Source organism: Amblyomma maculatum, chromosome 9, assembly GCF_055883805.1.
Source record: "Amblyomma maculatum isolate TAMU_Amacu chromosome 9, ASM5588380v1, whole genome shotgun sequence".
NCBI lineage: Eukaryota > Metazoa > Arthropoda > Arachnida > Ixodida > Ixodidae > Amblyomma > Amblyomma maculatum.
In genome coordinates, this window is record NC_139352.1 from 124,184,411 (window position 1) to 124,198,708 (window position 14,298).

Here is a 14,298-nt window from a genome sequence, read left to right on the forward strand (position 1 = left end):
TATAGGCCTATCTCACTTACATCCATACCGTGCAAAGTAATAGAACACATTTTATATAAAGAGATAATAACACACTTATCGGTAAACAACTTACTGGCTTCAGAACAACATGGCTTCCGTAAGGGCTTATCTTGCACGACACAACTTATTGAATTTTATCATGACCTTGTATTCAATCTTGACAAGGGTGGCCAAATCGATTGCGTTTTCCTGGATTTTCATAAGGCATTTGATACTGTTTCGCACCCATTGCTTTTAAGAAAACTTGCTGCATTAAATATTAATCCTACAATACTTGCCTGGATCAAAAGTTATTTATCTTCCCGCCGACAGTGCGTGGTATTAAATGGAATGAAATCTAGTTTTGTAGATATAACATCAGGTGTCCCACAGGGCTCAGTTTTAGGACCGCTTTTGTTCTTAATGTATATAAATGATATTTGTTCCGGAATCAATTCCAGTATACGGTTGTTTGCCGATGATTGTGTTTTATATAGACAAATTAGAAATCAAGACGACGTTGCCCAGTTACAAAGTGATTTATCATGTGTTCTTCAATGGTGTTCTAAATGGAAAATGAAGTTAAATACTAAAAAATGTGTTCATGTTACGTTTTCACGTAAAAAACATAAGTTAGCCTCACAGTATAGCATCAGCGGTATTGTAGTGACACAAAAAGTGGCGCATAAATACTTAGGTGTGACACTTACCGCCCACTGTTCATGGAATACACATGTGGATACCGTAGTTGCAAAAGCCGCCAGGACCTTAAACATTATACAGCGAAATCTGAAACACGTGCCGCCTTGTTTGAAATCAATAGCCTACTTAACCTACGTTCGACCACTGCTAGAATATGCTTGTGCCGTATGGGACCCTTGGCAAATAACACTCAGCAATAAAATTGAAAACATTCAAAATAGAGCAGCAAGGTTTGTCCTGTGTCGGTACTCGAGAACTGATAGCTGCACTGTCATGAAAAATGAATTAGGATGGGAAACCCTCTCCTCTCGAAGAAGGAAATTAAGACTGAAACTGTTGTACCAAATATACCACTACTAAACAGGCATTCGAAAGGAAATATACTTACATAGGCCACATTATGTTTCTGCTCGCACAGATCATTGTTTTAAAATTTTGGAATACAGTGCCAGAACTTACATGTATGCCAGTTCCTTTTTTGTTCGATCCATCAGTGAATGAAATCGGCTTTCAAGTCATCAAGTGTGCTCCATAAATGAAGATGTGTTTTTTTCCACTCTGTAACCCCCCTGCTGTAGCGCCCTCGGGCTAAGCGGGGTAATCATTGAATAAAGAAAAAAGAAATAAAGAAGAAAAAGAATATTTTTAACCTAGTTGTATAAAGTTAGTTAGCTTAAAATCAGTGCAGAAGTCACCGACAAAGATGAATGGCGAGGCCATTCAGTACTTTGTTATTAAACGACTTGTGGTTAGCTTTTTTAAAACTGAGGTTGTTACGGGAGCGGTTAATTAGCCCGTCACAACATCAATCGAGCAATGCTTTCTGCCGAGGCTCCGAAAAATGGGTGACCACTTCTCCCTTGATCCCTGTACCCCTTTTCACTTGCCCGGCCTTTTACTATAATTCGCCTGCCCGTAATCATTCGGCGCTGCCACGCCAACCTCGGATGTAAAAGAAGAAAAAAAACAACCTTCCCTGCTTTGCTGTTTATTTTGCGTAGCTTTGTGAAAACGTGCTTATGAGCAGGACTTGAAACTACCTGGGAATACCTTGCACGAGCTCGTGTTTTGCGGCAATGTTGATCGTTGAACTTGCGAGCACATCGCTGGGCTTGAAGTAACAATTAGTACTTACGCCAGTGAGATTCTTTTTCCCGCCATGTATGGTGGCGCTTGCCGGGTGCCGCCATCTGAATTCCAATATTGGAATCACGCCCCTGCGCGTGTATTTTGCACACCGTGCTAGTTCTCTTTACAGCAGGGATGTCTGCTGTAGAGACTTGAACGAACTGCGCAGTTGCCGCGTACTCGTGTCAGTTTCAGAAACAGTGCTGTGAACCGTGCGTGTGTCCCTCGAATGTGAGCCTCCGGAGAAATCCCAAACGCCATCGAAAGCGACGGCGGCTGCGCCACGGGGAGAAGACCGGACGCTCCTCAAACTGGGCTAATGCGGAGCGACGCGGCTTGGACCGAGCGCACCTTATCACCGTGGTTCTGCTGCAGCGGAATGCGCCGTCGTCTGCTTAGACCGTAACTCGCGCGTATTTTCTGCTTTCTCGCGTGGCTTTATCAGACATCTTTTATTATTTTTGTGTCGTTTGGCTTCAGCAACTGCATCAGCTGTCTCGCTGGGAACACATGCCTTTAACTGTATATACATACGCTCCACGAAGCGTGCAAGGCAGTCTAGGCGCCGAGTTTACCATCCTATTTTGCGTATTGCATAGAGTTTCGCCTTGTCGTATCGAGCCACCGATTTGCAACAGTTGCCGCCTGTACCGACACTAGCGTTTCTGAGAGACCCTTCATAAAGGCCACCCTTCAATCCCCAGGAGGCCCTCCACTACCCTTTCGGTTTTTCCGATTTCACTGCAGCCGCCTCCCTTACAGCGCGGTTGAGGCGTCCACTGGCAGATACTGCTACTTTCCAATAAACCACCTTATCGATGGATTGTTCCGGTGAGTGAGGACGCCAAACAACCATCTTTCGTCGGAAGAAGCAGAGCAGTGAAATGGCGTTACCATTTTACTTCGCCCGCACCAAATGTGGCAAAAGCAAAAGGTGCACAGTTCGAGCCAGCGACAAATGCTCTACCATCAGCTGCTTTCCCTTTCAGCGATGGCGCTTTGTTGTGTCTGCGAGTCGGGTTGTACGCGTGCTAAGCGTCACCGCTCGCAGGCCTGCACAGTGCCAGCAGCCGGCGTGGAGCTGTCACCCGCGCGATGTTTCGGTCGAGGCAGCTTGGAAATGGGCTGTCACCATACGCGCTGCGAGCTTTGGAAGTGATTGGTAATTGAGGCAACCAGTTATGCGAGATTTTTGTTTTATTATTTATTTCAAACAGGGGTGGGTAGAAAAAGAAAAGCAGAGCAGACCGGAGGACTAAAATTGGAAACAAAGAACGGAGCTATACAGAATGTCAAAATAAATGTATACTAGGAAAGGTCAGCAAGAGTGGAAACCAAAAGGACATTTACATGGTGTGTTCGACGAGAGTAATGACTTTTCCAAAAGCTGGGATGTCTTCAATAATGGCTGCGTTTGGGCGAATTGGTTAGACACATGTTGAACCTGGAAAGCGCGTAAAAAACACACGGACAGCAGCAAGAGACGGACACACAAGCGCTTACTTCCAACTGATTTTATTCCATGCGAGAAGCTTATATTTGTACACTCGAGGCCACATGAGCAGGTTTCTGCGCTTTTTTTTTTTGCGTTTTACGTGTATTATGTCACGCGTGATCCAGGGATTCTTCTTCCGGATGGTTTTTACTATTGACGGTGCAAAACAGTCAATGCAATGTGGGCCTTGAATTGCATCCACACTTCATTATTGCTATTTTATTCATTTGTGCAAAGAGGATAAAAGTTTGGGTATTCGTGAGCAAGGTACGTAATTATGGCTGCGTCATTTCCTCTGTTGAAGGCTGAGAACGAATGAGGTTTGGTCAGAAAGGCCTTCCTGTGTACGGATGTCGACAGCACCTACATTCCCAAACCTAGCAAAGTATCTGGCCCGAAAATTTTATACATCCTTCACATGATATGCAACTGCAAAGAGCAATTACAGAAATATAAAGCTCGAGCGCTCAGCCAAGCGGAGTGGGAGGCAGAGCTCACCCACACGGGTCTCTCTGAGCAGCGCAGCCTGCTCACCAGGGGCCGGAAGGCAGCCCGAGCCAATGGTATCCTGGAGTGAGGAAACAATTAAAGTTTACTATCGCTCTCTTTCTCGACAATACCTCGCAGAAAGTGGTCGGTTACAAATATTAGGTACAGAACTGTACTGAATGCTCCCCGAATACGAGTGGGTGTGGCAACTAGCTGAGGTAAATTAAACGTGAGTAGGAAGTCAGCTATTATGCAGCCTGCCGCAGTTCCCGCACACAAAGAGCTCCAGTAAAATTCGGGAAAGTCTCATGCCATAAGTATCCTGCCGCCAGACATTAGATTTAGCATGTAATCAAACAAACAGTGTAAGTAGGTTTTTTCTGCATTTGGCGGCCGACATGTGCAACACCATCTGCCAAATAGATCTTGCACAAGACCGCTTCCGGCACGTCTGGCATGACTGAGTATTTTATTTCACTTTTAACAGGCAAGGCAACGCCCCCTTGATTCTGTCTTTTCTCAGCATTGTGTAGCCCGGCGGCGCGATTTCTTGGTCCGAAATACTGCTGTACAACCATGTCTCGGTAACTGCAACGATGTCGGGTTTGAAAGCCAGCAGGATTTCTTCGAGTTCATGCGCTTTATTAATCATACGTCGCCCGTTCACATTGAGAACAGTCAAGAGCTCCTGGTTATTCGTTTTCCAGGCTTGTTTTCGTCTTCGTTTTTTGCCTTAATTTCAACAATGTCATTGAGGTCATTGTCAATAATGTTTACTTTGTCATATGCAAGGGAGACTTTTGCTTTTCGGTCGCGGTGTTCTTTAGTTCGATCCCATAATTTTTTGCTGATATTCCTAACAGTAAATGAGAAATCTTCACCGATTGAGTAGCCAGAGCCCTTTAACTTTGTGCATTGTTTAAGTATGTTAATTTTGTCTCTGTAGTTAAGGAGTTTCAGGATTATCGGCCTAGGTCTTTCTTTGGTCTTCCCAAGCGATGAATTCGTTCGAAACCTGAAACATCTAGAATATCTTCAAATATAGTTTTCGTGACGCTATCGCGCAAGCTGTCGGTGGATTCGCTCTGCTCTTCCTCAACACCGTGAATGACTAGGTTCTTGTGTTCTCAAGATCGTCGACCTTGTTCGTCATGATAACAATAACTCAGCGACTCTCTTGGTGCATTCTGTCGCTTGTTTTTCGAGCCCACTTATTATTTCGCGCTCAGTTTTTGATTGGTTCGAGTAATTTCCTGAATGTCATCCGCAATTAATGTTCTGCAATCATTGCGGCCCGGATTATCACCGCTCAGCATAAGCAAATACCTAAGCGAGACAATCGAGAACATTTCACAAACTGGGCACGGCAGCAAAAGTAAGCAGACATCGTTACTTTGAAATGACTTGGGTTGCTCACCTGTACGAGAAAAATGAACAGGTTGGTGATGCTCGTCTTGGCTGCCGCGCCCACTGCCGAGCAATCCACGGTGGTCCCATTTTATACTGTGACGATGCATTGAATGTTTCTGTTGATAGCATCGGGGCGATATCGAAGCTGCGTTGGTCAAATCCTGCCGGTCGAAGTAGTTGCTTCCCCTCGTTGACGCCAGGATTCCAAAGAATGGGTGACATCTCAACGGCGGTGCCTCTGATATCAGCAGCAATCCAAGCACAATCTGTACGGGCTGGTGATGCTCACCTTGGCCCAAGATTGCTGCGTTCTCCTGTGCAGCAGCCGGCGTGGAGCTGTCATCACCCGCGCGATGTTTCGGTCGCTTCGATCCAGGCAGCTTGAAAATGGGCTGTCACCATACGCGGCAGACGCATCTACTAATTAACACAGGGTAGGTTGCGAGCTTTGGAAACAAAAGTGATTGGTAATTGAGGCAACATTTAAGAGACCGGGACGAGTTATGCAAGAAGGGCGAGTAAAGGATATGCCAGCTGGGAAGAAATGAAGAGCTGCCGATACCAGTTACGTAATTTTTTTGTGCACGTTCTCTAAGATATCTCTTCTAAGGGAGGCACGTGGTCTGCATGGTGAATATACAAGAATTTGGCTTTCCTTTAACGTACGTATGCCACACTTGTTACGTTGAGTCACGGTAACGTGGCCCACAGCAGATTCCAAGAAGTGGGGAACTAAGTGAAGATAGTCTCGAACATATTAATAGTCTCGTTCTATGAACTTGCAGGGCTTGAAATCAGCAGAATCCGTCTTCATGACATGGACGACGAGGTCACAGCAGATGTGTCTGTCGTCAGTAGGATTCTCAAAGAGCGACTCACTGTATAGAGTTTTCACATGGAATCGAGAACTTACTCCAAGTGAGCTTTTACTTAACATGTATGCACATTTTGTACTTATTCTGTCGATGTACAAAGTATTTGCTCCGATTTCTGAAAAAGAAATAAGAGTGGGTGCCAAGTTTGCTTGAGCAAACGCGGAAAAGTTTCACCACTCTGGGACGCCCTTGGCTTCCCTGTGGCATCGGAGGGAAAGGGCGCATTCCCGGGATGGATCGCTGTCGCCGCCGTCTTGCACCCGATGTCGTTTCCACCTAGTAATCATAATGCTCCGACGTTATATGACTGTTTCGGCGCTCACCGTGGAGTGAAGGGTGATCCAGAGAAGGGAATCTAGTCGGCCCCAATAAACTGTTGATTATTTGCATCTCAGAGGCTGGCGGGACGGCGGGCATCGGAACGGCGTCGTACGTGGCGAACTTGAATTTCATGCTACACTGACGAGCATTGTTAGACAGCTTCGTGTTACACGCTGGGATCACCAATAACGGGCCGCATTTATAGTAGGCGGGCCCTTGGAAGAACGGGAGAAGTTGGGCGACAACGCCGTGGTGAGACTACACAGGCTTTGGCGGCATGTAGGAAAAAAAAAAACAGTTATTTCGGAGATGACCTGGTCCCCGCACACAACGTATCAGAATGGCTGTTAGGCGACAGGCTTGTCGGACGAAGTCGGTTTATGGCACGGCAATATGCGACTAGAAAAAAACGACTTAGGATGATCTGACAGCGCTATTGGCTTCTACGAGTAGAAGGCCCAGAACATCACTGGAGCTGTCACATCCTGACCATTTACGTTTATGCTGTTCAGAATCCCGCCATGCTGCTGCTTTTATTGCGAAAGCAATACTGCTTGCACGTTCTGCCATTGATGGTCATGGAGCCTCCTCACACAGCTGCGCGCCACGTGACCGTGTGATGTCACGACAGACCGAGAGACGGGCCCCGGCTTGCGCCATCGATGGCGGAGGTGAGGCTTCACAAGAGCCGGAGCGGTGACGTCACGCCGTTTCCACGTGACCGCGTGACGTCACGACAGACCGAGAGACGGGGACCCAGCTGGCGCCATCGATGGCGGAGGTGACGCTTCACAGGCCGGCTGCGCCGCTGCCGAGAGAAAGCGCTCGCTAGAGCGGGATAAAACGGGGGGCTGCAGGTGCGCTCCTCTCAGTGCGCTATGTCGGATGATGTGTACAAGGCGAGGCTGGAGCGATCGGCTGCGGCCAAGCGACGGCGCCGTGCCGAAGGAACAGACGAAGAGCGGGAAGAACGGCGAGCACCGCGCGTATGTGCCTGGCGATCACGCCGGTCAAGGTCGCTTGATACGGAACGGCCGAGTGAAACTTCGGAGACAATGCCGAAGACGTTGGTGAAGAATCTATGGAGCGACACAATGTCAAGAGAAGAAAACGCCGTGCTGAAGAAACGCCGGAACAGAGAGAGGAGCTAAAAGAAGAGTGCAGCCAAGAAGGGAGAATGCAACAAGGCAAGGCGAAAGCGGAGAGCCCAAGAAAAGGAAGCGCGCTTGAACATTGCGGTCGAACCAGACGGTGACATTGTGGCTCAGCGACGCGAAGAACATGAGAGAAGAGTTGTGTGCACACACAAACGCTTTACGAACAATCCCTTTGGTTACGAGTGCTCTGTGTGTGGGCGCTTGTGGCATAATGACAAACTTACCTCGGTAAGCGAACTCATGTTTCCTACCTTGCGAAAGGCCTATCCAGATTGGGGTGAAGAGACCTTAGCTAGTGCAGTAGTATGCAATACCTGCAAATGTAGTCCAACACTTGCCGGAACAAAGAATATTTGGCTAGAGACGTGGTAGTTGGCTATAGAACACCCGATGAAAGACTCTTGGCTATCAGGGCTTTAAAGGCGTCGTGTTGAGACGGGAAACTCATCTTCGGTGGTCGTCGTGTGTGAACAGAAGCCGTACATGTTGATAAGAAACTTGGACATGACGGATTAGTGAATGGCATGGTGGGTACATTTAGACTCATTAAATACGATGCCCAAGAAGAACCGTGTAGAGTTTGGCTGAGTTGCCCGCCGGGTGTTGGCCTCATAGCCAAGGCAAAACTTGCTCAATGTGGGTATGTCCGCCATATTAACCAATGGATACCTATAGATTTGGTGTCTATGCAGTTTCAGCTGAGAGGCAGATTGGTCAAGCACATATGTCTGTCAAGCGAACTCAGTTCCCCCTTATACCTGCAAGTGCTATGACTATACATAAATCTCAAGGGGGAAACTTTGATGCAGTGTTCTGTCAATATGCATCCAACCATCCGCAGAAACTTGTGTACGTAGCCTTGAGTAGAGCTACGAGTTTGGAAGGGCTGTACCTTACTAACAAGGAGGGCTGCCACAAGTTTACGCATACATCACCGAATCCTTACAAGACGCTACGCGCAGATTTTGAACGCTTGGAGAAACATCGGTTGGACACGGCATTTAATCGGTGTGAACAACCTGTGTTGAACAGTGAGATTACAGTGGTCACGTTAAATGTGAGATCACTAGTTACACACATACAAGCCATAGCCATGGACACACTACTAATGTCTGCCCATGTGTTAATCTTTACTGAAACCGGGTGCTGTGAGAGTAACCTGGGTTAACTGTGTTGGTGGGGCTAGGAGAGACGGCCAAACGAGAAATGCAGGTGTAGCAATATATGTGCGACAGCCACTACAAGCTTCTGTAGTAACCTCGCCGGTACCGACAGACCGAGGAGAATCACCCTGCTTTGGAGCTAGTGTCTCCCCAAACAGGAGACGACGCCGCTCTTGCAATACTATCCAACGGGCTGCCGAGGCGAAGTGATCTGCACGAGAGACTACAATAAGGATCCTCATCCAAGCACTTGACGAGAAGTACTGTCTCCAATTATGCCCCTTGCAATGGAGTAGCAGCCTAGATTTAGTAATGTATAGGCATTCCGACGACTATGTCATCACCCATGTACAGACCAAAAGCCATTTCTTCACGGATCACCAAATCATATTCATCGGATTAAATAAAGCAAAATTGCAGTAGAAGCATCCAGAGTGTCCAGAGTGAATCCATGCATAAGCCATACGGGGCAACCATGTCCAAACTACCAGCTGAACCAAGGCGTTGCTTTCGCAATATTCCAGGCTTAACGAAGCTAAGCCTAGCCATTTTTTTTTATTCCCTGTTAGTTTATTTACATTATAATTTTACGCTCCGACCGCTTTGGAATAAATTTCACAGTCCTCTTATTCTTGCTTGGGGCGCTGCAATCCTCGGCTCCTCCGAAACTGGAAGCTACGCAAACCGAAAGCAGAATCGTCCGACCGGTATGAGTTCCTTACCCCTCGGTTCTTTTCACGGCCGAGCGGAACTTCATTCACCGGTCGTCGCGCAGACACAACTGACAAATAAACCACGCGACCCGCTCACTCCGGAAGACAAATGAGTTCGCAGCCACCTCTTTTTCTCATTTCCGAGCACGGCTTCAGCTGACTCCACCGATTCGCTTCTGGATTCTCGGGCAGCGCGCAGTGCGTTCGGCGGCGACTCCAGGGTCTGTTCGTCGGCATATGGGGGGGTCAAGACGGCCTTTTGTTTTTATTTTTTTCCCCGCGGCGCCCCTGGTGTGTGGGTGCGTTGACCTTTCCTTCTTCTGTTCGCCTCTTTTAAAACCTGCGGGGAGTGCGGCGTCGGAATAAATGCGTCCTCGCGGCACCGTTTGTCTCAACGGCGGCCACTTCCGAACAGCACTCTTTCCCCTCGACTCCTTTGGGAGGCTTCGCGTGCGCGGCATCCGGTGCAAAGGAAGTACCGGCCGGACAGCTGAATGAGGATCGACTCCGTTGAAAACTGGGGAATGCGCGCTCGCGAGTACGTACAGTGTCGGTCATGCTTAGTGGGAACACTCGAGCGCATAGTTTTGCTGCTGTGGACAGTGTGACCATGCGCACTGTAACGGGTTCCAGACAGTGGGACAAGATGCCAGCTGCGCGATGTGCAAGCAAATGGGACTCTTCGAGCAGCTGAAGCTGACGAAACTTTATTGAGAGTAGGTCTACATTATCGGTGCAGCGCATATATAACGAAGGCGAGAGGAGATTTACAACTGACGTTTATTGAGGCTGTGTTTAAATACAGTGACGGACAGTCCCAACAAAGGAAGAAAACAAATACACAAAAATGACATAAAAGGCATGACCGGACAGTGGCACATGGCAAGCAGTGAGCAATTCCTTATCGGTGGCTCAGAAAACGAGCATTACGGGAGCACAAGAACAGTTTCCGGTCATCTTGGCATTCATTGCAGGGACTGCGTTGAAGAAAGAAAGAAGAAAAAGAAAGAACCATGTTTTTCCATTTTCAACCAGTGCCAAGTCTTAATTGGTAGCCGCGTTAAGATTACGAGAGAAATTATAGCGCCCTATGGAACTCAGACACCAAAACCAATGTGTAAGCACCGCGTCAATTGCTCTATGTGGAAAGGGAATGCGTTTTCTGGGCCACCGATAAGGAATTGCTCACTGCTTGCCATGTGCCACTGTCCGGTCATGCCTTTTATGTTACTTGTGTGTGTTTGTTTTCTTCCTTTGTTGAGACTATCCGCCACTGTATTTACACTGAGGAATAAACGTCAGCTGTAAGTTGAGCTCTGTGTCTGTGCCTCGTCCTCATCGTATATACGCTGCACCGATAATGTATAACCAACATGCCCTACCTTCCAGGTCTACATGTTTAACGCGACCTCACAAGTGCCCGTTAAACACAGATCGTGCGGTCGGGCAGGACTGTGCAGCTCCGCTATGCACTTACAGTGCATCAAGATGATTGCTGCGGCAACGCAATCTAGAAAATGTCCGAGCATGGCCGCGCTGACCAATAAAGAACAGCCTCGGCTTTGGCAGCTTGAGGTCACGTTTATTCTTTCGCGCTTTGTGTGATGCGTCGCAGTTTTCCAAGCACGAAGACGTCACTGTCCAGAGACACAGTTCGTGTGCCAGAGGTGCGACGCACGTTAGTTGCGGAGCTGTAAATTTCCACCTTCTCAGCAACGCCTGGGCAGAACAGCGCTTCGGAACTCGTTTGCCGTGATCTACGGCGGTTCCTCAAAGGCGCCATACGTTATCCCCGCGTCGTTAGTGGCGCCCTCCACTGCTCGGTTGTGCAACCCCCCAGTCTTGAACTTATTGCTTCGACGCTCCAAGCAAAGTGCTTTCCAAATACACAATTTTGTGTCCCCGATATTAGACGCTCTTTGTTGGCCCATCTCTGTTCGTGGCTTTTGCTTCATGACAAGGCTTGCTCTGGAAGCGAAGTCACCGAGAGGTCGATTGCACCCAGCGTGTCCGGGTTCCCGCCGTCACTTGTTGCCGTGTACGTGTGCGAGCTGTAAATATATATACGCTCAAAACGAAAGACGCTCTCAGAAACGCATTTCTATTTAACGATGAGATCAAGTGTCACTCTTTCCTCCTTGCATTGGACAAAGCTGCGAAGGAAGGCATATCCTCTCATAAGGACTTTTACAGGCTTCATTTCTTTTCATTACTAGGTTTTCACTGAGGGCACAAAGGGCACATTCGTTAAAAGAATCGATAGAACAAGAGCGTCACTATGTCTTATTTGCGTCAGCCACCTCTTGAAACTATGATAAATCAACTATCCTAACGAGTTCTCTTAAGCATGCTTGAAAGAAATTGCTGGGGACACGAGTTCGCCGCATGACCCTGAACCAGTATATCCAACCGGGAGTTCTACGGCGGAAGTCATCGGGGCCTGAAAGGTTCGCCTCGCGCATTGGCGCTTGCTGAGGCGTTGAATAGCTTCTGGACAACGTATATGAATAAGTGAACTATCAAGCTTGGCGGTTGCAGTCTAAGCGGGCGCCCCTCGAGAGGCTCCATCGTCGCTTTGCCTCGTGATGTATAGCTCTAATGACCCTCGCAGGGCAGTCATCTTCGCCACCGCCTGCTCGTCTGCTGCTCATATACAACCAGAGTTAAATGCTCACCAAAGGCTTCCTTCAGAATAACAGCGGCAAAGGTAGAGTGAACAAGGACGTGCGACCATTGCCATTGTCCTAACCGCTAACGCGAAACAGATTGCCTTCGAGAAGCTGCTGTACACAGAGGCGACATTGAAAAGGACGACTTCTGTGAAACGCCCGTAAGTTAGGCTCCTTATCGGCTTCGACCGGCTGCATGCGGCATCACGATGAGCCACGATATCGAGGCCCGCCTGCCTGCTGCCGTTTCCGGTTTAAGAGAGGCCGTTCTTCACACCACTCCCCGATTTATTTTTTTTTCCCGCTCTCGCTTCTTTGGCTTTTTCGGGTAGTATAATGTAGCGCAGTTCTCATCAGCTATAATGTGACGTATACATCGTCTGCACTCTCATCATTTGCCGACTTACCACAAGGGGTCGCAGGTGTGCTATGCTGTTAAAGCGACATTTGGAAATCGAAAGCATCGTGTAGACTGAAGCAGTTAGAAAGCCCGGGGTAACAATAATGCATGAATGAGGCTTCTGGTAAAGCAGCCTACAAGTATACCAGTGCAAGGAACATGCACATTAAGCGCATGCCATTTGATACTCGCGAGCAGCGGTGGAAGCTGCAGCTTTGCAGCAACGAAACGAGAATTTTGGAGCATTCGAATTATGTTTTGGAAACGGTTCCAAGGTCAAACGCCTTTGATAATTGCAGTTTTCTTTTTCTCAAGTACAAAATGTCCAATCTGATTCCTTTTTATACAAGTGTAATGCCTCTCCAATTTTGCACTCATCTCTGACATGACAAACAGCCAAAGCATGTAAAGATGTATAACACAGGCCGACCTTAGCAAAATCTTGGAACAGACTAGCAGCAAACGTAACGCTTGCTGGTGCGCTTCATAACATCTAGTTTGACCTAATGCGTTTACCTATTTTGATTTGATAGATGCACCACTTCGATGCACTCTAGCAGCGATACTAACTTGGAATTGAGATTAATGGGCATGACTTTCCGCACCCTATATTGTGCATATCTATTTTATTTTACTTATTTAGAATACACCTTAAAGCCCCCAGACATGGGCTGTGATCCCTTAGCTGATAAATTTCTGAGCACGTGGATATTTCGTCTGCGCCTTCAGACCACAATAACACGCCTTGACAAGCCTCGATCGTCCGTTTGTAAATATGATGGAGGTCTACAGAAGTGGAAGCAGGCTCGGGCTTTGTGGAGCAGCTTTGGGATAGATGGCATTGAAGGGTAGCTTTTTTACTTCACTGCCTCCTGCCATTTTAATATTTTGGTGATAGGCCCCGTATGCCTTTCCAACACTCCTTCCTAGTGAGTGACAGCTTTGGCGCACCAACCCATAATGCTTCAAGTATGGTTTTGTCTGCCTGGCAAGCTTGCCTTTGACAAAGAGGCTCGATGGTACCTGCTTGTTTTCACAGCAGAACCATTAGAATAACACATGCAGTCGGACAAGTTTTCTTCCTAACGCTACCTGCTTCGCTTACTGATCTCGCTTCTCTCGTCCGCCGATACAAAAGGAGGTGCTACATCACATGCACAGTGCATTTTTTTCCGCAATTATTGCCAACCGCCGGTGGCTCATACTAAATTTACTAGCAAACAAGCATTTATTGTACTGCATGCTTTGTTCCCTCGCAAGAAATTCATTTGTATTAAGTCCAGTGGAAGATACGTTATATCTTTGCTACTGATGCAGTGACATTGTTCCCGTGTTCTGCTATATTTGATGGCAAAACATCAAAACAGCCAGGTTGGAGAAGTTTTGGAGCAGGATGGAGCAGCACTTGTACCCCTGCGCGAGTGATGCGTGGCAAACATATTTGGCGGACTGCCGAAAACGTTCGTCGTCATGCCAGGCATCGCCGGCGAAAAAGCGACGGCCAGTACTGCCGATTCGGCTACAGTCTATCGCTTTGCGCATCCCTTTTTTAAGCTCGGGTTCCATTCCGCTCAAGTATTCGGTTTCGAAGCTAACGGGAGTTTGCTACTCCTCGTGAGTGGCCATCATCACAGTGGTCACTCAGGTGAAATCCCCTTTGTTTTTCCCTGTACGGTGGTCTAATGGGAAAGTCAAGCATGATTATGGGCTTAACAAAACAATTTAGCTAGGCACTGACATTAAACTGACCCTCTCAAAATCTACTACTACTTTCTT

The 14,298-nt window shown here is 47.6% G+C and overlaps 1 protein-coding gene and 1 pseudogene across 4 annotated transcripts in view; both read left to right on the top strand.

The window, feature by feature from the left end:
- The window catches only part of AdamTS-A (ADAM metallopeptidase with thrombospondin type 1 motif A), a 638,686-nt gene that overhangs the window by 314,774 nt on the left and 309,614 nt on the right, over nucleotides 1–14,298 (top strand). The window lies entirely within an intron of this gene.
- LOC146180319 (uncharacterized) lies at nucleotides 7,186–9,529 on the top strand (annotated as a pseudogene).